General features: G+C 38.3%; 1 protein-coding gene across 2 annotated transcripts in view; it reads left to right on the forward strand.

The window, feature by feature from the left end:
* Positions 1-23,655, forward strand: part of MRPS30 (mitochondrial ribosomal protein S30) — a 127,779-nt gene that overhangs the window by 29,517 nt on the left and 74,607 nt on the right. The window contains exon 7 of one of the 2 annotated variants that reach the window (XR_003680903.2): positions 9,963-10,037. The exons of the other annotated variant lie outside the window; for it this stretch is intronic. The gene's annotated coding sequence lies outside the window, so the exon portion shown is untranslated. Of the gene's footprint in view, positions 1-9,962; positions 10,038-23,655 lie in introns of those variants that run through there. 2 annotated transcript variants of the gene reach the window in all.

The raw sequence follows: 23,655 nt of genomic DNA on the forward strand, positions 1-23,655 counted from the left end.
CCCCTGCATCGGCAGGCGGACTCTCAACCACTGCGCCACCAGGGAAGCCCCAGAGGGCTTCTCTTAATACAACATTCAAAGCAGAGCAAAAGCTTTCATTTTGGGGGGGCGGGGGAAAGAAAGTGAAAAAACTTCCCTGACCAAATATACTCAGTGTGACTTGCTGATTTATAGAAGAAAAGAGGAGTGTTTCCTAGTTTTAGAAAAGGATGTAACAGAAAGAAACCACGACACAGATAAAGGCAGGTCATGGGCTTAGATGGTACGTCTTGGCTGGCAGGGTCCTTTCATGGTCCACCCTTGGAGGATTGCCACATGCTGGGTTTCTGCTCAAACGCTATATGTCTTGAGGCGACAGCACTGGGAAGAGTCAGTCACTGGCTGCTGTGGATGGGAGAGGAAGAAAGAGGCAGAATGAATAAAGGGCCAGATAATGCTGTACAGGCAAAGGGAGCAAGACAGACCCTAGGGTGAGAGGGGCAAAGCCACAGACTAAAGAACCGTTTGGTTAACTTTGCTATAACCATGATCCCCATCATTGACTTTGTCAATGTGGAATGAAGTACAAATACTCTGAGAGGATTCATGACTAACTTGCATATTTGTTTATTCCACAAACACGTATTGCATATGATGGTGTGGGAAGCACTGAGCTGACCATGGGGGAACCAAAGATAGGAAGTCAGACTCCACTTTCAAGGAGCAATCAGAGTGGAGTCAAAAGGAAAGACTGTATTTCTATGTATGGCTCACCTACCACAAATAATTAATAAAGACTTGTCTCATCATTTCAGGCTCATCTTTTTCTCCAGGCTGACCTAGTTGTGTCCAAAAAACAGTTTCACGAATTTTAAGAGCTGGTGGGAGTGGAGTGGTTGTAATAGTGTGTTAGTGGGGGTGGTAGGCTAGAAATAGCCCTCCAGTAGGTACCCACATTCTAATCCCTGGAGCCTGTGGATGTTCCCTTATTCGGAAAAAAGGCTCTTTGCTGACACCTTGATTTGAGTCCAGTGAAACTGATTTTGACCTCTTGGCCTCCAGAACTGTGATGGAATAGATTTCTGTTATTTTAAGCCAGAAAGTTTGTGATAATTTGTTACAGTATCCACAGGAAACTAATGTAGTGAGGAATGTCCTGTAAAAATGTGAATATAGTCTTGCTGCTCTTAATTTTTTTCATGACTCCATGTTCCTCCCAGTGACGTTTGGGCATATGTATTTATACTATATATCAGAACATTATTCTACCCCTCTCCTCTCTTCCTCCCTTCCCCATCCCTTTCTTCTCCTCCCCCCACCTTATCTCTCTCTCTCACACACACATACATGCATGTGCAGAAATAAAAATGAGGCAGTATCGGTGCAGAGAACCAAAATGCCTTGGTGATTCATCTAAACCAAGATAATCATTTACTTATAATGAGTTCCAAAATCCTGCTTTGAAGCATGTGCTTCTTCAAGAACTAGGGGTTGGAAACAAAGTGTTGAAAACCATAGCAAAATGTTGATTGTATTTACAATAACTTGGCCGTGTTCTCTGCTTCTGAATTTTGATGTTAGTCAAAATTAGAGGCAAATCCTAACAAGTAACAAAGAGCGGTAAGTGATAAGAATAAAGGAAGGCTGATCCCTTAGCAACATCCCTGGCTTGGAGGGTTGTTTGGACAACAGCTGTAAGTAACAATTGTGTTGATACCAATGGCGAGTCTATTCAAAATCAATTATGTTCTGAAAAGACACCATTTACATTATTGTCCACGAATCCAAAGGTAAAAATCCCCATGTTTATGTTGATTGCTGTAGCAATAACATTGGATGAGGTTAGTTGCACAATCACCGAGCTCTTCCAGAAAAGTTCAGCAGCAATTTTGCGTAGATTATCAGAACAGTTGTTAGCTTCTGCATTACAGGTTAATGATGCCAGCAGTTGGAATCTCTTAAGACTCTGCATGGCCACTCCAATAATCTTTTGTCAACTGAGTTGTTTAATGCCAGAAACAATGTTAGTGACCAGTTCAATTTGTGACAGGCTAAGCTGAGTGGCGAGTCAAGTATAGCATATCCACTTAGCCTCAAAGAAAAGGGAAGAAAAATACCTTAATGTCTGGTCACTTGGTCAACCAAAATAAAGCAAGGATTCAGGTTCTAAAAGGAGCATTCTATCATTGTCGTTGTAACTCCAGAGTAAATGCTGGAATTAAGATTTTGGAGTTATTTAGCTCCAGAGAAATGTGGGATGTGGTTGAAATCACTGGAGTCGAATAGTGGAAGTAAAAATGTATTCATTTCCTTCATATCTCCTGAATTACTAATGAACCTTTCCACGGGGTATTCTGCTGTTCTTAGTCAGAGGGTATTGCACCATCACTTGTGATTTTTCACATAATCCCCACATTTTATAAAATAGTTCCTTTATTAAACTATCATTAGTTGCCCAATTCAAGTGTGCATCTTTTTCTTCCTACACCCTGATTAATTGATGGTTGGAATGTACACCAGACATAGAACATAGCCTTCTTGTTACTTTCCTGCATTTATGTGAGGCTTTTCTTTAATATGTAGTTTATATTTAAATTCCAGGATGTATTGCCCCCAAATGTAAACACTTTTCTTACATTATCACCATAAAATCTTTCAAATTAGCGATTTAACAATACGACACTATCATACAATCTATAAATACCATTTGGATTTTACCAAACATCAAGCAAAGTCTTTTTCCTTCCTGGGTCAGGATCCAATTCTGAAACACATGTTGCATTTTGTTGTTAGGTGCCATCATTCTCCTTCAGTCTGAAACAATCCCTCACTTTCCTTGTCTCCAATTCCCTTGACAGTCATAGAGTACAGGCTTTTCATCATGTAAGATGACTCTCGGCCTGAGTCTGATTGATGTTTTCCTGTGAACAGAGTCTCAATAGAAGAATATTTTCCTGCATTCTTGGTAGGAATACAAAAGAAAGAGAAAAAAAAGTGCTGTGTTCTTATTCTCAGTGTACCACATCAAGGCACCCATAGTTTCAGGTGATTTCCACCATTGATCACTTGGTCAATTTGGTGTTTACAAAGTTTCTCCAACTTAGAGTCATCATTTTCCTTCTAAATTTGCATCATGTTTTGTGGCAAGTTGTTCTGATATCACCTCAATACATTTTCCTTATCAAATCTTACCAAGTCTTAGAATATATTGATACCTTCCATCCTTGTCAACTACCACTATAACGGATGTCAAATACTGATTACCCATTTGTATCATTCCTTATTTACTTATTAAAAATGTTTAAAGTCTTATTTATTCATTTATTTTTATATCAGTATGGAATAATAGGATCCTAGAAATGTTTCTCCTACCTACTTATCTATCTATCTATATCAATATGGAATCATAGGTCACTGTTTTATTCAATAGGTTGTAATTCTATATACTCATTTATATTAATGCTCAAATTAGATAAGTTTTGGCCTGTGAGCATCTCCTTATTTTATTGCTTAATGTATGTCCAGGCTTATTTTCTTCTTTCCCTGTTTCTCCCTTGAGCCAGCATGTCCCCAGGAAGCCCGGGTTCCTTTTGGTGGAGAGTGGTATTTGGAAACCAAGAGAGATATTCTCAGAGTGCTTAGTGCTGCTGGAATTCTATTGCTTCTAAGCTTCTTTCATGGACAAAGCTAGGAAATACGTGTGTGTGTGTGTGTGTGTATGTGGAGAGAGGGAGAGAAAGAGACAGAGATGTAAGTACATACCTTTATGACTATTTCTAAATCTCCCTGTTTATTTTTAAGAGTCTGAGTTCCTACAGATACTTTTAGTTCTAATTCAACCTCTCAGGATTTTTAAAAAATAGTCTTAAAAAGATAAGTTTTAAAAGGGTAAAAGTAGTGGCCAAGATGGCAAAGCAGGAAAACCCTGAGCTCACCTCCTCCCTCAGGCACACCAAAATTACAACTATTTACAGAGCAACTATCCATGAGAATGACTTGAAGACTAGCTGAAAAGATCTTCCACGACTATAGATGACTATAGATATAAAGAAGGAACCACAACGAGACAGGTAGCAGGGGCAGGGATGTAGTATAGTCAAGACCCACACCCCTGGGTAGGCGACCCACAAAAGGCAGGATAATCACAATTGCAGAGGTTCTCCCCAACCAGTGTGGGGTCTGAGCCCCGCATTGAGCTCCCCAGCCTGTGGGTCCTGCACTGTAAAGACGAGCCCTCAGAACATCTGGCTTTGAAGGCCAGCAGGGCTTGCATACAGGAGAGCTGGAGGGCTGTAGGAAACAAAGACCCCACTCTTAAAAGGCACATACAAAATCTCACATACTCTGAGGCCCACCACAGAGGCAGTAATTTGAAAGGAACCTGGGTCAGACGCACATGCTGATATTAGAGAGCCTCCCAGGGCAGCAGGAAGCAACTGGAACATCCCCTGGGGACACAGCTATTGGCAGTAGCAATTTTGGGGAGCTTGTTCTACAATGAGGACACCGATGCTGACAAGCACCATTTTGGAGTCCTCCCTCTACTTATTAGTGCCGGAGACTTACCCCCCTGCAACTGGTCTGCACCAGTCCTGGGACACCCCAGTCCAAGTAGCTAGTCATAATGGGACCCAGCCCCACCTACCAGTGGGCTGGCACCAGCCCTGGGATTCCCTGGGCCATGCATCCAGCTGAGCCAGGACATGGCCCCTTCCACCAGTGGCTGGCAGCCTCTACGGCAGACAGGGCCTGGCAGTCAACTGCGCCAGGGGCTAGCCCCATCTACCACGGTTGTCAGTCCCACCATAACAGAAGGGCCAATGCAGTTGACACAGGAGGCACCGCAGGAGAATATAGTTCTGGTGATCAGAGAGGAATGCGCTGCTGCGCCCCATAGGGAATCTCCTACATCAGGCCTCTTCTCCAAGATCAGGAAATGTAACTAGCTCACCTAATACATAGAAATAAAAACAGAGAATTAGGCAAAATGAGGCAACAGAGGAATATGTTCCCAATGAAGGAATAAGATAAACCCCAGAAGAAGAACAAAGCAAAATGGTCCAGTTTCTCAATTTCTTACATTTGAATGAAAAAAAAAAATGAAACAGTACATCAGTAGGGAATCATGGAATTTTCTGTTGCTAAAATATATATTTTGATAGTTATGTATACAAGGATATGCCTTACTTTTAATCAGTGATAAGCCATGGATTAAGAAGTCAGTTATCTGGAGGGCCTTTCATACCTTGTATCTCCCCAAAGTTTTGAGACTACACCATCACTGAACTTGTCAGCTAGGTTGAAAATCCTGCTGTACTAAGCTTTTGGTACCTGTTAAGTGTGTTTCACATTTTCCAAATGTGAGAAGGAAACTAAAGTTTGTAAACTACTGTTTCAGCAGACCTTCATATGTGAAAATCTGGATTTAGACAATAGACAAATTGGAGGTAACAGCTTTAAGATATTCCAAACACTTCTCATGTTCTTCACATGTTCAATGGCCATGGGTACCTAAAAAACTCTCAGGTTTCTTTCTACAGCCAGGAGTTTGCTCCTGATCACCACCTGGATGTCCCAAATATGCTCAAACTCCACATGCCCCAAACTGGACTCATTAGCCTCCTGTCCTTTTCAGTGTTCCCAAATCCATGGATTGGCACAACTGTTTACACAGTCTCCCATCTGGAAAGCTGGGAGTCATTTTTTACATCCATACTTTCCTTCCCACATCCAGTCAGTTACCAGGTGTTGAAAATTCCTAAAGATGTTTCCTTCTCACCATTCATTTCTTCCCCTACTAATTCTGTCTTATTTCAGATCCTCATCACTCCTCATCTGGACAATTCCAAGGGTCTTCTAAAGTTCCTTGCCTCCAGTCTCACTGCTCTCTACTTAGCCTTCACAATGCAATCAGAAGGATGCAAAGATTTCCCCCAGAATGAATGAAATCCATGCTTCATAGCAAGGCCTGCAAGACCCCTGGTCACCTTTCTGGCCTGAAGTCCTGTCATTCTTCACTTTTTCGTGTTTAGCAATACTGAACAAGATGTCTTTCACTAAATGCACTGAATTGATCCTGAGCTCTTTGTCCTTACATGACGAAGCTCCAGGTTTACCTTTATATGTGAACTGCTTCTTGGCTCTTCCAAATGAGGCTCACCTCCCATTTACTCCACACAGACTTCCATTATATCCCCATTGTATTGCATTTATTGTTCCTAGGTTCCTTGAGAGTATGGATTGCGTCTGTTCTTTGTTCAGGCTCTAGTACATTGCACGGTGCCTGATACATTATAATTCTCAGTAAATATCTGGCTAATGAATGAATGCATCCCTCTGATTAGAACCCTCAACAAAAGCAATCAAAATATAATTTACTATGCAACAAAATTTGACTTACAAATTTTGGAGTTACAAATACATTGAATCTTCTAGTGGCTTCACTCATAATCAATCAGAATATTTTAATATAACTATCTGATTTGAATATGTTGACCTTTTAGGGAAAATATAGTTTGCAGCTACAGTGGATTCTCACATAAGTGCTATAAATTATAGACACCAACACATTTATTATCTCTACTGTCTACTTTGTGTCTTTTCCTCCTTATGATCAGCAGAATGCTTTGTATATCATATTTGTTCTCTTTTGCAAGACACTGTGTGTGGGTGCTCTGATGTGTAATTTGCCCATGCAAAAAGGAAAATCACTGCTGGAGAAAACTGTAGGCGGTGTCTGTTCTTACCTTTGGGGAAAAAATATTGTTTCATAACTCATCCCGAACTTTGAAGAAATTTTCTATCTTAAGACTTTTCTTCCATGTTATTGTGACTGCAGTTGGTCAAGGCTTCTGGCATCATGTTCATTCATTCATTCATTCATTCATTCAATGAATGTTTATTGAGAACCTAGTACTTGCCAGATATTGTCCTAGAGGATAGGGTTACAAAAATGATTAAGACAGAATCCCTATCCTCATAGAGATTGTAGTATAGTAAGAAAAACAAGCCACTAAAGAGACAATTACAATAATGATAAGTATTATAGTAGGCAACCTGAATACAGCTGAACTACCGTGTAGCCCATTTCAACAGCATGGTGTCCTACGGGGTAAGACATGCATGAGAAACTCAAATCTAAAGATTGAAAATTAAATTATTTTTGTGTGTATACTTGAAAAATGCCAAGAGTGGTTGTCCCATGAAGCACAGCAAAATATCCTAAAAATCTGCGTTCCCAACCATCCCCCCAGCTGATAAACACAGTAAGGCTGCTGCCCTCAGTTTTCTCTTCACCCGTTCCCCAACTTTTGGTTTATTTGCTCTTTCCCCACTTCCTCTTTCGTTGTCTCTCCTTCACATTCTCTAAAAATTCACACCACTCTTTGTCTTCTCTATTTCTTTCTCCTTTCCCTCCTTTGTTTCAAATCTACTCTTTTCTTTCAAGAATAGACTTTGCCTACCTTAAAGTAAGTAATCTAGTTAGGTTTGTTTGTTTGTTTGTTTTTTTGACTCTGCCGCTTGATACCTACACCATAATCTGGCCAACACAAGAATCAGTATAATAATTATAAATAGCTCAGAAGCCCAGCAAGGATAGGAGAGTGAAGGAAGATGTGACCATTCATACATTAACATTTTTTTCCCCATCACGATAAGAAATAATGACAATCCATCATACCTTCCTTACAGAGGTGGGAATTCTAGGAACAAATTAACACTTTCCAGTTTACACAAAACAAAATGGAACCATGTAATCATTATTAAACTCCCTAGACCTAGACACTTAAAATTATGAAAAGAAACATTTTGCTGCTAAAATGGAATGGATATTAAAATCAAACAAACAAAAAAGAGAATTCTAGATAACTTTTTAGAACAATTTGTCTTAAGAAATCCTGAAATGAAAACTTTTGGTCCAGGACTGAAAACTGGCTGTCAACTTTGGAAATATACTAAATTCAAAATAGACTAGACTCTAGTTGTGTTGTGCCTTTGTATCAGTATAAAAGTCAGTTGTATGCTGACAATTTGCTCCTCCCAAGCTTGGAAACATTTTATTGAGTTATCACAAAGGACTTCTGAAATGATCTAGTTCAATTTTTAGCCCAGTGAAGAAATCTCTTCCATAAAGTGCTTGATAAACAGCCATTGACCTTCCTCGGGGTCAGTCTGGAGGATGGGTTAAGGTGGGCCGTCTAGAAGAAAGTATTTGAGAATTATGTCTTAGAAGTGGGGTAAGAAGGCAGCAGATGGAGAAGGGAAGGAAGGACATCCCTAGGTAGAGGAATTGCATGATGAAATGAGAAAGGGATTGAAATATATTTTGTGTTTGCAGAAAATCCAGTGGCTTGATATTGTTGTGGCATAAGAGTTTAGAAAAATGAGAAATAAAGATTGGAAATATATTTTGGGAAAAGTGATGAATTCTGTAAATGCCACTGCAAGGAGTTTGGAATTCATCCTGGAAGCAATGAAGAATTCAATCCAACTCATTGTGGGAAGTCTTCTACAATTTTTTAAGTTGGAATAAATTCTTCTTCCCACTGGAGAGATAAAAATAAATGAATGAATAACTAAATGAATCACCTCCAAAGGGTGGTTTTTTTAATGTAAAAGGAAAGTTTATTGTTTCCATTTAGTCCACACCTGGGAGGGGACTCTGGAATGAGGAAGGCCGCTGGGCTTGGAAGGCTCCTTGTCGGGCTTGAAGGTGAGCCTTTTGCCCAGTCCGTTCTGGGGCTGTCAGGCCTCTGGAGGTTGATCAGTGGTTGCCCAGAGGTGGTTTACACCCTCCAGGACCACATCTTCATGGTGGAAATGGAAACATAGAGAGGTAGGTGTAGGATGCCTGCATTTGCAGGTGGACCAGACAGTTGATGGTGGTTTTCACTTTGGTGGAATAATTCTGGCAGATCTGACAGCTCATGGTTGGTTGGCAATGAGGATTTAACCACAAAAAATAACGTTAGCTGATCTTGGAAGCTAAGATCCTGCAGAGAAGTGGTCCTGGAGGATGGACTGGAGAGGGGGTTGGAGGGTGGTCTGAATCTCTGGGTCCATTTGTCCAAACACTGGTAAAGTGAGCTGGCACCAGTGGGCGCTCTGCCTTTGCAAATAAGGTAAGTATGCCTTTAAGATTATGGTTCAACCCAATCAAGAGAAGAAGGAGTAAATAAATAAGAGTATGATGGTACTTATTCTACTGAAGACTTCTCTCCCAGTTGTCAGGGTCATTGGAACCCTAGGGTGCAAACCTAGATATTTCCAGTTCTAAGGCTACTGATTTTTCTTAAACCTTACAATGAATCCCAGATATACATTAATAAAACATATAAAGTCAGCTTTATGAGGAGGACACAAAACGAGGTCCATTGGAATGACAAAAGAATGAAGTATACACTATGTAAATATACAAATTATTTTCTACATCTATATTGATAAATCAAGTGCATGCAGGTGACAAAGCAATCTACAATGTTAAGTACAGCCAGTGTGAGCAGAGATTAACTAATAATGCTGGGGAAATTATTATTTTACTATGAAACATTCTTCACCTCTATTTGTCTTTGGAGATGTAGCACAGGAAATTTGCCTGAGGAACAATTTTGAGAAACAAAAGATGCAGACAAATTTTAAGGAAGTCAGATGAGTGCTAGGGAAGAAAAATGCTCAAGGAAATGTTAATAGAACAAATGTATTTAATCTGCGAATGGTTATTTAAATGGAATTTTTCTTTTACTTTGAAGCTTTAACTAAGTTTTTAAAAACCTATCTTGATTATTCATAACGATGGGTGTCTTTAATTTCCCCCACCAGGTTTTGTTTGTTCAGTCTTTCCCTAATCCCTAACAATATCATTCCCTGGTTCACTTCTCCCCTCCTCCCCAAACAGGGATATCCACAGTGCTACGCATGTAAGAGATACGGACTAAGTATGTGTAATTGATCTAAAGTCTGATTTAGCTTTGTTTTCCTGACAGCAACTATATATGCCATGAAATGGATGGAAAAGAGAAGCAATAAAAATCCCAGGTAATAAGTAGACTTTATAATTAGGCACTGGGTAATTGATAAATGTCTGTAGTTAAATGTAGTTGCTTATAAATATTCAGCTAATTAGTTATAAATTTATAACATCCAGAACTATTAAACACCATCCATAAACAAGTTCTCTGTTATCTAATCTTTTCTTTTTTTTTTTTTTTTCGGTATGCGGGCCTCTCACTGTTGTGGCCTCTCCCGTTGCGGAGCACAGGCTCCGGACGCGCAGGCTCAGCGGCCATGGCTCACGGGCCCAGCCGCTCCGCGGCATGTGGGATCTTCCCGGACCGGGGCACGAACCCGTGTCCCCTGCATCGGCAGGCGGACTCTCAACCACTGCGCCACCAGGGAAGCCCTAATCTTTTCATTTTAGGAAGTTTAATCTTCCTTCCTTTCTCCCCCACCCTTCTCTTTCTCTCTTTCTTTAACATAATATCAGCTACATATAAGATGAGGATAGTAATAACACATACTTTTTGGTGGTGTTGTGAGGATTAAATGAAACAATCCATATAAGGTGCTTAGCATGTTCCCAGCAATGTCAGTTTATTTTGTGATAGGTTGTTTATACTGAACTCTTATTTTTGCCTGGCACTTGCCTAAGTGCCTTTGGTGAGTTATGTCTTTTTATCTTATCACTCTTACTTGGAAGATCGGGTCCATGGTCGCAGAGCCAGTAAATGCTAATGGCAATATTTGACCCTGGGTAGTCTTATTCGAGTTTCCCAGTTCTTAGCCATGATACTTCTCAGTCTGGACACCTGTAACTTGCTCTTATTTTTCCTCGATGTGCAGCAAGTGCAGCTCTGCCATATTTTTCAGCAGGATTTCCAGATGTAGCAAAAGCTTAGGTCCTTTGAGTTAACTTGAGTGAAGTCCTTCTACAATAAATCAACAAGGAGAGATGTCACATTAATATTGAAATCACTGAGAATTCCAAATTTAAATTAGAATTATGTTTATATTTATGTTATCAATAATAAAAGCTCTGTCAGGTATCAATAAAAGCAATTTGAAATATTCTGGATATAAATGTTAAACATTTATTACTTAACAGTATAGAGGTCAATTACTCTTTTCCCTTCATGGCTGCAGTAAGGACTCTTGAGCTGGTGGAAAATTTCACAAAATTAGGAGTGTTTTGAATGAAACAATCAGAATCCCTCTGATTTTATTAATATACAGATCTCAAAATTTAGTACTTATGTCCAGTGCTATAAAATAGCAAGTATATATTAAAAAAACCCTGCAATTAAAATTTCAGTAAAGCTCTTATATGAATTGTAGATAATTAAAAGCAAAGTGTTATACTGATAATAATTTAGGGGACGATATTGGATGTGTGTATTTTTCCCTTTAAAGGTTGTAGACTTATGCTTGACTACAACATCCCTGGCAATGTTATTATTTTTCTTGAAGTAGTTGGTGTTCACAATTTTTAATTCTCATTACCAGCATTTAAATATACATACCAACATTTACTGTTTTGGGGTGTGTATTTAAATCAATAACTGTAAAGCACCCATAGGAAAACAGGAGAAACATGAAGTCTTTCACAGTTTAAGTAGTGTAGCTGTATCCCAGGAAGGTCTGTGCCTTAAAAGACAATTGTCTTGTTCAGAGGACTACCTTAATTTAAAGACAGCATGCGAATCTATTGAAATGTGTGTGGATTACATACATCTTGCCTCCTGGACCCAGCCCTGGACCCCAGCAGTTGACCCAGTGTCGAGCACATAGGTGGATCTTAATATTTGTTGGATGGGTAAATTCTGACTGATCAATGGAAACACTAGAAATGTGGTTTTGTGTGTGTGTGTTGGAGGGAGTGGTGGTTTTTAGATGGGAGAGATTAATTCATTCCTGCATAACAAGTGGAAGAAAGTTTGTAAAGCAAAGGTTTTAATGGCAAAGGCTTTGAAAGTAAAAGTTTATTAAAAATTCAGAATCCAAACTTGGGTGTGAATGGTAAGTTCATGCAGTGTAGCTATCTTTTACTGTCCTCTTTTTGTATACTTTATTTTAGAGGCATTGGCTGTTAACTCAAGACATGTCTTGGATAAATATGAATTAGTGGAACAGAAAAAAATGATAACTAAACATTTTCAAAACAGGTTAGAGTTAGAAAATATGTTATATAAGGACATATATTCTCCCTCAAGTCTTCACCTATCTAGTGAGTTTGCTATTTCTGTAGGAAACATCATCTTGTATGAGGAGAGAGGGCATTTTAAACTACATAAACAAGCCCATCTAGTTATAAATAGATTGTGTTCTAGAAGTTCATTTGAAAGTTAATTTTTTAGAAGTTATAACCTATTTTCTTGAGGAAGCAATGTGAGAAATAGGACTCAGATTCTCCAGGTGCCAGAAGGTGTCATGACTTGTCCAAGCAATTTAATGTAAAAGCAAGTGCTCTGGGGTAGGAAAGAGCTGGATTCAAATTCCACCTCTCTAAGTGATAGTTTCCTTCTCTATAAAATGGTGCTAATTATAACATTCACTTCATTGTGTCTATGTGGATTAAGTGACATGGTAGATTATTAAGTGCAGTGCATGCTTCCAAGCAAATATTGCTCAAAAATGGAGACATTGTTTCTCCCATTACAATAAAGCTTACAAAAATCCATGCTCTCACTGTATTACATACTATCTTTATTGTATCCCATTCCTTTTGGGGCCCCAGACATTGTTAGTATTTAAAAATTATCTATGTAATTCTGCTTTGCCTCATCAGGACAGACTTCCATACCTTTCTTCATTCTCTTTTCTCAGCTGGAAATGAATCCATATACTTTTTTTTCTTTCAAGTTCCAGCTCAAATGCTACTTTCTCTAGAAAGGCTTTTTCCTCACTGGAGCCAGAATTAATGAAGAAAAACTCAAATGGTGAAGAAGGAGCTAAATGCTAAGCAGAACTAGTTCTAGAAGCAGAACAGGCCAGTAGACATGTAGGTTTGCCTGCTTTTGAGGGTGGGTAGGGCAGGTGGCTTAGTGTCCTGGATTAGGATAGGGCTCTTTTGTTAGAAGTAGACTAGGTGAGAGCCCTAATCAAGGATCTGTCAAAGTAAATCAGAAGGGACTGAAGTAGCATGGAAATCCAGCTGGAGCGGTACTGTATAAACTTGACAGTGAGCCATATAAAAGCAGGAGCATTGCTAGACTCTCATAGTCTAACACAGGGTTAGTTAGGTGTTCGTTAACTGACTTGGTTATTTGATTATGGAAGAAAGAAGGAGAATATACAAGCTAAGTTGTACAGAGGTTCAAAAGTCTATTAAGGCACATTCACTGAAGTAAAACGTCATTAAATGTGTAGTTTTCTATGCAGTAAAAAAGCCTGCTGCTTTTAAATTTTTAATTAAAATTTTTAAGTTTTGCTCTCATTCACCAATTCCCTTTTAAGAACTAATTCCAGCTTTCATTTCAAACCATCAGTAGGAATATCCATATCCCTCATGTGATGATTTAGAATAGAGCAGGGTGGTGGGGTGAGACAAAAGCCTTTAGTGAATATCAAAAACTATGATGCTTTAATTACGGGACTTTTAAATTCGCACATACTAGGTAAACATGTTACCCTTATAAGTTTTATAGCTCAGGTGTACACATTTATAGAAAGAGCGGACTCCTATGGGAGGAGGAGGATCAGATACACATTAGCAGACTGAATTAAAACTTGTATCATCTTATTTTCTATTTTTTTGGCTCACAAAATTATGTCAACAATTCAGACTTTTCTAAGGAAAGAATTTTACATTTTTGGTAAATGTCAGGTGTGTTTTTGTTTTTTGTTTTTCCTTAAAGGATAACAGTTACCAAAAGCTATGATACATTGGTACCTAGTATATTAGGAAGATAGTACTTTCTGGCTTTATTCCAACTCTTTCATTCAGCACATGGCCTTCCCAAGGGGACTGTTCTACTTTATGCTGCTATGGGCAATCGTTTTAGCCAGGTGCAGTGGAAATTTTTATCCCTTTCATGAATGCTAAGCCAGCCACCCCTTGATGCATGAGGTTGCATGTGTTTCTCTGAGTGCCTATTTGCATGTACACCTTCAGATTTTGTCTTTGGCCTTCGTGTCTTTTATTTCTATTAAAGCTCTTTGGCTTATTTCCTTTTTTTCTATAGTTTTTAGTACAATCTCTGTATATACCAAAGATGCCCCATTTAAACTTCCAACCTATATCTCTGTCCGGAATATTCAGATACATATATCTAAATGCCCCCTGAACATCTCAACTTCTGGATCCAACAGACGGCTGTCATAGTGTGGTTTATAAAGAGAAATATATATTTGGTCTTTGTCCCCATTCATGGCACAGAAATCCTGAGTCCTTGGGATTTCCTAAGTGATGAGAGCAATGGGTGTCTTCTGTTATGCTCATTAAGTGACTTTTGAAAAGCCCCTAGGTAACCTAAGGCTGAGGGCTGGTTGCTAGTGGAGCCAACCACGTGATTAGAGGGTTGGAACTTTCAGTACTCCCGCCTACTCCTACCCTAGCCCCACATCTGGGGAGGGGAGAGGGGCTGGAGATTGAGTCCAATCACTAATGGTCAATGATTTAATCAGTCATGCCTAAGAAATGAAGCCTCCAAGAAAAGCCCAAAAGGATGAGCTTCAGAGAGTTTCCAGACTGGTGAACACATGGAGATCTGGAGAGAGTGGTACACTGGGAGAGCATGGAAGCTCCCCACGCCTTTCCCTAGACCCAACCCTATACATCTCTTCCATCTGGCTGTTCATCTGTATCGTTTATAATACCCTTTATAATGAACTGGTGATTTATTAAGTAAATGTTTCTCTGAATTCTGTGAGCTGCTGTAGTAAATTAATGGAACCCCAGAAGGCGGGTGTTGGAACCTCTGAGAGGTTCCAAATCCAGGTGACAACCTGGATTTGGGATTGGTGCTGAATTGGGAGGTGGGGAGAGGGGCAGTCTTGTGGGACTGAGCCCTTAACCTGTGGGATTTGATGGTTAACCCCAGATAGATAGTGTCAGAATTGAGCTAAATTTGTGAAATGCCTGGTCAGTGTCCACAGAGAACTGAGTTACTTGCTTGGTGGTGTGGAAAGAACACACATATTGGACAGTTCAAACTCAATATGTTAGAATCTTAACACATAATATTTTCTCTCCTTCTTATACATTTTCACAACAACATGGTCCTTTTACTATATCCTTATTTCAGTGAAAGTCACCTTTATTTATGTAGCTACCTAAGACTGTAATCTAAGATCAAAACTCAACATCTTCCTCATTTCTTACAGACAATTAATTCACCCTCCTTAACATCTTTAGGATAAGTTAGTTTCTTTTTCTTTCCTTATATCACCACCTTACTTTGTAGCCTCATAATTTTTTGTTTGCTTTACTGTGATAGTCTCCAAAGTACTTAGCCTACATTCAGTCCAGCTCTTTTCCAATCCATTTTCATACGTTACCCATCCACAGTGATCGTTCTAAAACACAAACCTTGGATATTAAACTTGTCTAACATTCTTCTGGCTCGGTAAGTTCCATGAGTTTACCACGTCTGATTCAACTTTGCATCTGTACTGTTTAGGTGAATACTAGATACAGGATATTTACTAATTCATTCTCTTATTCATTCCTTCCCTTTAAAGGAAGTGAAGGTATTTAAGACCTTCTGTGATCCAGGGACTGGTACATGTACTGGGTATACAAATGTAAACAAGACAGCTAAAGTTTCTGTTCTATGCAAAAAAAAGTGGTGTGATATGATAGAAAGTAGACAGAAGTGGATATTTTATATATTTTATATAGAGTTATCAGAGAAGGCCTCTCTAAGGGGCCTGGAATCTTTAAGGATGAGAAGGATTCAGCCTTGAGAAACAAAAAGGTGACTGTATATCTGGAGCAGGGTAGGCTAAAGGGAAATTGCAGCGAGGTAAGATTGCCCAGCTGGGAAAGAGCCAGAAGATAGAAGTGGTCAGTGCACTTTCCTTCACTGTCTGAGTGAATATAAAGAAGTAGGTGGGGAGCTTCTTTATTCTTTGACTTGGCCAGACACTAGAAGAGTTGCTTTGCACTCTTTCCATGCTATTGCCTTTACATTTCCATTGGATACTGAAATCTGCAATCTGTTTAAAAGTAGTCAGTGGGGATTAGTGAGCTCTGTTGGCCTTTAGACTCTTGATTGAGGACATGCAAGTGCCAAAAACGAATAAGCCCGCAAGTCCCTGTGATATTTAAAATGGATCCATTTCGTGACATATTTTCCCCAAGTCTTTTAAAAGCCTTAAGCGGAGACTCAGAAGGATGACTCCAGAGTGAATTAGCATCAAGAAAAAGAGGAAATTATTCCTTTGTTTTGATTCATGCTAATGGGCCTGCCTTCACATCAGAGCAGGAAGTCCTCTGATTCTTTTTTAAAGCACTGTCAAGTTCAAATATGCTTTCTGTTGTCTGCATAAATTTCCAGAAGTGTCTAAAATTCAAATAGTTCCGTTTACTAACTGCATCTTCAACTCCTTCTTATATGCAGAGGCAAGACAGTTCCATTGCAGAAAAGTCAGGATAATGAGGACAGAATTGCAAATTGTAATTCCACATACAAGAGTGTTGAGTTCACAATAATGTAAATAACCAGTACCAAGCTGCATGGTATGCTGAACTGAATTTGATTAGCTGGTTAGGCACTGGATGGAATTTGGAAGTGGGTGGTAATGGGGTTCTAGCTGATGTAGTAAAATATTAGGGGCTTTGGAGCCAAACAAATCTCTCTTCTTGCCTCTGACCTTTGGGAAGAACATGGAATCCTCTGAGCTTTTTATACTTAAGAGCCAGTTTCCTTTAATGCAGTACATGCCAAACTTGCCAGGTGGTAAAAATTACCTCAGGTAATCCTATCATTTTACATTCCATGGTCCCTACTGAGACTGCTGACTGTCTAAGGGAGGGGCTGGGAAAGACATATTTAATGCCTCAGGAAAATTTGGGACTCACAGGCCTCATGTGACTAATTAGACATTTTCTTTTTAGTCCCTGAAAATTCCAAGGTTCACCAGTTTGAGAAACACTGACTTGGAAAACTAAAGGCTTATACATTTAAAACGTCTCTCACCTGGTAATTATCACTGAAAAAGAGTGGTTAACCTTTAATCTTGTCAAAATTAGTTTTAAGGCTTACCTTTATTTATTTATTTATTTATTTATTTATTTATGGCTGTGTTGGGTCTTCCTTTCTGTGCGAAGGCTTTCTCTAGTTGCGGAGAGCGGGGGCCACTCTTCATCGCGATGTGTGGGCCTCTCACCATCACGGCCTCTCCCGTTGCGGAGCACAGGCTCCGGACGCGCAGGCTCAGCGGCCGTGGCTCACGGGCCCAGCCGCTCCACGGCATGTGGGATCTTCCCGGACCGGGGCACGAACCCGTGTCCCCTGCATCGGCAGGCGGACTCTCAACCACTGCGCCACCAGGGAAGCCCTGTATTTTTCATATAGTTTAAATCTATCTAGATATCTAGTTTTCTCTCCCATTTTTCTTTCTGTCCCCCTACCCTGAATACATTTAAAACGTCTCTCACCTGGTAATTATCACTGAAAAAGAGTGGTTAACCTTTAATCTTGTCAAAATTAGTTTTAAGGCTTACCTTTATTTATTTATTTATTTATTTATTTATTTATGGCTGTGTTGGGTCTTCCTTTCTGTGCGAAGGCTTTCTCTAGTTGCGGAGAGCGGGGGCCACTCTTCATCGCGATGTGTGGGCCTCTCACCATCACGGCCTCTCCCGTTGCGGAGCACAGGCTCCGGACGCGCAGGCTCAGCGGCCGTGGCTCACGGGCCCAGCCGCTCCACGGCATGTGGGATCTTCCCGGACCGGGGCACGAACCCGTGTCCCCTGCATCGGCAGGCGGACTCTCAACCACTGCGCCACCAGGGAAGCCCTGTATTTTTCATATAGTTTAAATCTATCTAGATATCTAGTTTTCTCTCCCATTTTTCTTTCTGTCCCCCTACCCTGACCCACACCCCAACACACACACACACACACACACACACACACACACACACCAGTGTATTTTCCCTTGGAGTGCATCAGTGGTTTTCTGATTGTTTGTATATATCTCTGAGACTGCATTTGACCAGAAAATCTAGGACATGGAGGAGGAGAATTGAAACTTTGATTAGAAAATGCGACTTTAGGTCATTATTAGAAATTAAATTATGTACTAACTAGTATTCTCTCCAAAAATAATTATGATAAATAATATTTTGCTTTGAGATGTCATCAAGAGTATCAAAAGATGAATTGTCCTAGGCTACATACTATGTATTTTGCAGCACACTCCTTATTTTAGATTACTTTAAATAAATCAAATATATACTTAAATAAATATGAACTCTAGGTCCTCAAATAAGAATAAGATATATATTTCCTCCTCTTTTGGCAATCTGTATCACAAAATAGGCCAAGATGTGCCACATTCAGTTCATGGGAAATTTGCTTTATTCTGAAAGTGCTACTCTAGCTTTCCCGTATGAAATAACGATTTGCATTGAATTTGTCCCGTACTTTGGAATAGGCCATCAACTGATTAAACTATTTGGAAAGTTCACTCGAATCTTTGTTATCCCAGAAAATCTTTTATCCTATTAAGAATTGATTTATGGTTTGTCAGTCCTTTTATTATTGTTATTTTTTTTTAGTTGTAAGTTATGGTCATGAGTATTGGTAATGGCTAAGATAGATTAAAAATGGTAGGTAATTATACTATAATATTTCTCAGATGGTTAAATTAAGAGCTCACATGATATTAGGTATCATATGTTCTACATGGAAGAAGACCCTAAGACGTATTTTAAAGGGTAGTTTCTCAAATAGTGATTATTAAAGAAATAATAAATTTCAAAAAGCAATAACTGTGCTATGATAATGCTTTTATTTTTTAATACCAGTGAAATTTAACAAATACACCAAATTACAGTTCTATAAATAACTTATTCCCTATGTGATTCATTAAATATATAAATGATCCCTTGTTTAGTCCTTGCTTAGCTAAACCTGTTATATTTCCATCTTACAATAGTGGAAATTACTTTTTTCACAAACATGTCTTCTTTTTCATTTGGTAGTTTGTCACTTTGGAAAAAAAAAGATTTCAAAGTAACACTTCATGCTACACACATGCTATCCACCATGTTGGATTTAAATAAAAAATGACAGGACTTCCAAGTTTTACCTTTTTTGTGTGTTACCTTTAGATTATTGGTGAAGAATGAAGAATTCAAAATCATACATAATTGAAAACAAATGAACATTGATTTTTGAATTTGCTTTCTCATTTTGTGAGGTTATGTCCCAGATCAGAAAATGTCACTGTTATAAAGTAATAAAGCCATACTGGGGCGATCCAACTGAAAGAAAGGAGAAAAAAACTGTACAGTTTCTTATTTAAAAAGGTTTTCCTTTCTTATTAGAGAAAATTTAGAAAATACAAAAAGGAGAAATAAGAGAAAAAAACCCACTTTAAATATTATCATTCAAAGGCCGTGTCTTTTAACCTTTAGTATATTTTCTTCTAATGTTTTATCTATGTTCACCTTTAGGGATTTTCATAGGTGTATATAAGCAATATCAAATTCTATTTAGTTTTCTTTTTACCAGTACACAACATATTTTCCTGTATTATTATAAATTTCTCAGAGATACAGTTATGAATATCTGCAGAATATTTCATTGGTTTGATATCCCATAATTCATTCCATTATTCCTCTATGGTTAGACAGTTAAAGAACCTCTAATCTTTCATTATTTTTTGTACAGCTTTGTATTTCTATCATTGACATGTTGCATTTCTCTATGATTCTATCTATCCTTAGGAAAATAAACCCTATCAATAAACTTGTAAACAAATTTTTCTCAAATGAAGTTCAGTGGAGTTTTCCAGAGATGGCAATGGAAACTGACAAAAATTCTTATTATTGAATGTGGACCTATATGGTTTAGAGAAGTCATGTTAGATATAATTGATTTAGTACTTTAAGAGTCGATATTTTTCAGGAATTCCCTTGTGGTCCAGTGGTTAGGGGGGCCTGGGTTCGATCCCTGGCTGGAGAACTAAGATCTCAATGTTTATCAATACCCAATTTCAAAATCGTTATCTGGAAAGTTATATATAAAGCAATGTAACTTTAACTAATGACAAACATTACATGAAAACAGTACAGGGGCTTCCCTGGTGGCGCAGTGGTTGATAGTCCGCCTGCCGATGCAGGGGACACGGGTTTGTGAAAAAAAAAACAGTACATTTCCTAACTTAAAAAGTATATGTGATTATATTTTTGCTAAATGCCTGATGTTGAATATTGTCATGTGAGGAATAAAGTAAACTCCTGCAAAAAGAATATTGGAAACCAATTCTGTCCCTCACCCGCTCTGCAGTCTCTCCAAGAAAGGACCAGTCTGGGACACGATGTCGATGAAAGGTAGACTGATGAACTGCATTTCCTTCTGTGTCTGGGGCACTGAATCCAAGCAAGGTTACACTGTTGTTTGTTGAAATAATAGCAGGAAACAGAGAAAGTGCTATTGATCCTTTCATCAATAAATCACGAGTAAACAATGCACGCTCCTTAAGCCGCTAGGAGAAAATTATATCTCATTTCCCGTTTGCCTCCTCAAGTAGAGCGGGATCATTCACTAAATATGCAAAAGAGAAGTTTCAATTACGAGTTGACTTCTAACATCTTCTTCCGAGAAAATTCTCTGTCTATGAGTTCACCCCTCATGACAAACAGCCTTTAATATAACTCTTCCTTTTCATTTCTCCTCCTCTTGTTTCTTTTCTTCCTCTTCCATCACCTCCTCCTCCTTTTCTGCTTCATTCTCCCTTCTTTATTCTTCATTGAACACTGCTTTCTTTGGAGGAATACAAGGAGACATTTCTGAGAATAAAAACCAGTTTTTAAAAGGAAAAAAAACCCAAAAAATCCAACCCTCTCCCCTGTGCTGTCTTCCCTGACAATGCAGATTGAATCGACTTCTGAATGTCTGTCAGCACTGGGTCTCAGGTGGTATTGGGGTTGCTAAGCCCTGGCGAGTAGACAGCACTACCACGGCAGATGAAGGATCCAGGACAGACTTTAACAGTAGCCAGGGAGGGGCAGGTAGACATTGCAGGTTGTTGAGGAGGATCTGCCTGTTCAGTAAATGCAGCCGGTGATTCAGGCAACAGTACCTGAGTGCTTGTCATGGTCTAAAGATTTCACATATGATAGGCCATTGGTTTTGACATGTTACAACACACAGGTAGGAAGGGAATTTAAGAGCAAGTAGAGGAAGCCAACTCACTGGAACTGCGGTGCAGCCAAAAGACTCCTGCATACAGGGAAACAGAGCAAGGCAAGTCCAAGCCTAGAGAAAAATCCTTAGAGAAATATACACTTATGGATGTGTTTCTTGCCCAATATTGTTATGCAAATTGTGCTATAATTGCATAAAGTTCTGCCACCTATTTAGAATTTTTGGTAGATTTTAAAGTGATTGGGTCCTCATTACGATTAAAATGAAAATCTAATTAGAAATAAATGTGTGCACACTGATTTGGCAAAATATTTTAGTATAAATGGAATAAACAAGTCACAGTTTAGGTTATATGTGTGTCCTTCTGTACAAGAGTAATAAAAAAAGTAAGTTAAAAAGTTAGCAAGCTTTAGATAGACTCTATTATACCATTACAGTGTCAACCAATTTCAATATGCGATTATATCTGCAAATGGAAATAAACATTAGAGGGTGATTAAATTAAGTGGAGTTACGCATCTTTTGGTTATACAAAAATCAATTATGGAAGGTACGATAGTTGAATGGTGCACTGAAGTTTTATTTTCATACCAGTCTAATGTGTAACTGTAGATAAATTATGTCCCCAACATGAGTTATTGTTTTTGTGAAAAGATCCACCAACCAACCGAGCACCGACTTGTCAGAATCAAGGCAATGGTACTTTCATTACAATGAGTCACTTCCTAAATATGGGCATTGGTAATTGCTAACACAGGTTTGAGTGATAATGAAAACTCTTGGTTACTTTGACAACATATTTTCTTTTATTCAATCAAATACTGACTATGTGGAAGAATCTAAGTATGCTTGGGGAGAACTGGGGAAGTTTGTGGATGGATAGAAAAGGCTGGATATTTCCTACCATCAGAATTTACCTATGTCCTTTATTTTTTATAATAGAAATGTGACTATAAATGAAATGTTATTGATACTTCAGACTACGAATTTTGTTAGAATAGTGCTTAGTTTGTAATAAGAATTTTCCCCTACAAGATAGTCTTTCTTCCCCCTCTGCACCTTTAAAATAGAAGCAGTTCCTTGTTAATGTTCAAAAGTCAGTTAATATTTTCTAATGGAGGAAATTAAAAATTGCCAGTGTCTGCAGAAAAGAGCAGTGTTATTTGTCTGAAGAGCTTTTGTTTTATTTATAGGCTGAGCAAAGAAAAGATCAAGCTAGAGTCTTTCTTTTGGTAATTTATAAGTAAATATAAGTCATCTTTTAATAGTATGGCTAAATATTGAAAATGTTTCAGGCAAGCTTGAAAAGATTATTTGTTGGGTGTAGGATTCTCAATTATATGTCTGTGTAATTGAGTTTATTGTGTTCTTTAAATCCTCTCTGTTGTCAGTAATTGACTCAATCTATCCATGTATAAAAGAAATAGATTTAAATCTCCAATTATATTTGTGACTTTTATCAATATCTTAGAATTCCATAATGTTTACTTTACATATTTTAAGGCAATGCATTTATGTGTTTACATATAAATGATTATTATCTTTTCCATTTTTATTATGTTATTTACTATCATTTGTTTATTGGTTATTATATTCTTGGAGACAATTTATCAATCTTCACTGTTAAACTTCCCACTTCATATTTAAGGAGTATATTGGAGCAAGCATCTAGCTAGATTTTGTTTGTGTTTACTGATTTTTTTAAATTTATATATGTCATTTTACATTTTTACTTTATTCTTCATTTTCTGGAATTACTGTTATGTGTATGCTGGAGTCTCCCAAGCTATAATTTTTAACCTTGTTTTTAAGGTTTCTATTTTGTTATCTTTTTAGTCTACATTTTGGATGAAGTTTTCTACATCATCTTTGAATTTACTAATTTTCTTTTTACAATACTTCAGATTGGAGTTTACCTTATTTTAAGTTTTCAGTTTCAATGAATTTATTTGATCATTTCTTAAGATTTCCATTTTGTTCTTTAAATTCACCCATTCTTGCATAATTTCTTCATGCTGGTTTCATAGTTTCTTGTTCATTTTGATGAGTGCTATCTCTTCTTTGTTCTCGGTAAGGATGCTAAACATTTGTATTTCTAAAAATATTTTCAGATTGCCTTGTTTTCATTTTATTTAGAGTAAATTTATCAGCTATTTTTTAAGGTTGTCTATTCATTCTTTTGAGGCTTATAATGAGTGGAAGATTTTACTTCTACCTTACCTGCTTTTACCCCCTTCTTACTGGCAGTTTTTTTTTTTTTTTTTTTTTTTTTTTTGTGGTATGCGGGCCTCCCCCTGCCGCGGCCTCTCCCGTTGCGGAGCACAGGCTCCGGACGCGCAGGCCCAGCGGCCATGGCTCAC

This window comes from Physeter macrocephalus, chromosome 8 (genome assembly GCF_002837175.3).
Source record: "Physeter macrocephalus isolate SW-GA chromosome 8, ASM283717v5, whole genome shotgun sequence".
Lineage (NCBI taxonomy): Eukaryota > Metazoa > Chordata > Mammalia > Artiodactyla > Physeteridae > Physeter > Physeter macrocephalus.